Source organism: Aspergillus fijiensis (genome assembly GCF_003184825.1).
Source record: "Aspergillus fijiensis CBS 313.89 unplaced genomic scaffold BO72scaffold_10, whole genome shotgun sequence".
Lineage (NCBI taxonomy): Eukaryota > Fungi > Ascomycota > Eurotiomycetes > Eurotiales > Aspergillaceae > Aspergillus > Aspergillus fijiensis.
Window position 1 is genome coordinate 287,001 of NW_024468986.1, and position 337 is coordinate 287,337.

Sequence of the window (337 nt, forward strand, 5' to 3'; positions counted from 1 at the left end):
AATTTTTAAAAAATAGATTTACTAATAAGCTAAAAAATCTAGCCTAAAATTAATATAATATTAAAAATATAAAAATTGATTTAGTTAATATTATAATAACTAGTAAAACCAGAATCTTTATATTTATAAAAAAATAATAATTTAATAAGTTTATAAAATAATATTAAATAAGTTTTATAACTTAAATATAAAATTTATTAAAATTTATTATAAAAAATAATAATTTATTAATTATATATATAATATTTTAATATATATAATATATAATTTGTATTAAAGTAATATTATATTTTTAATATAACTTAATATTATTTAGTTAAACAGTTTTTATATATTT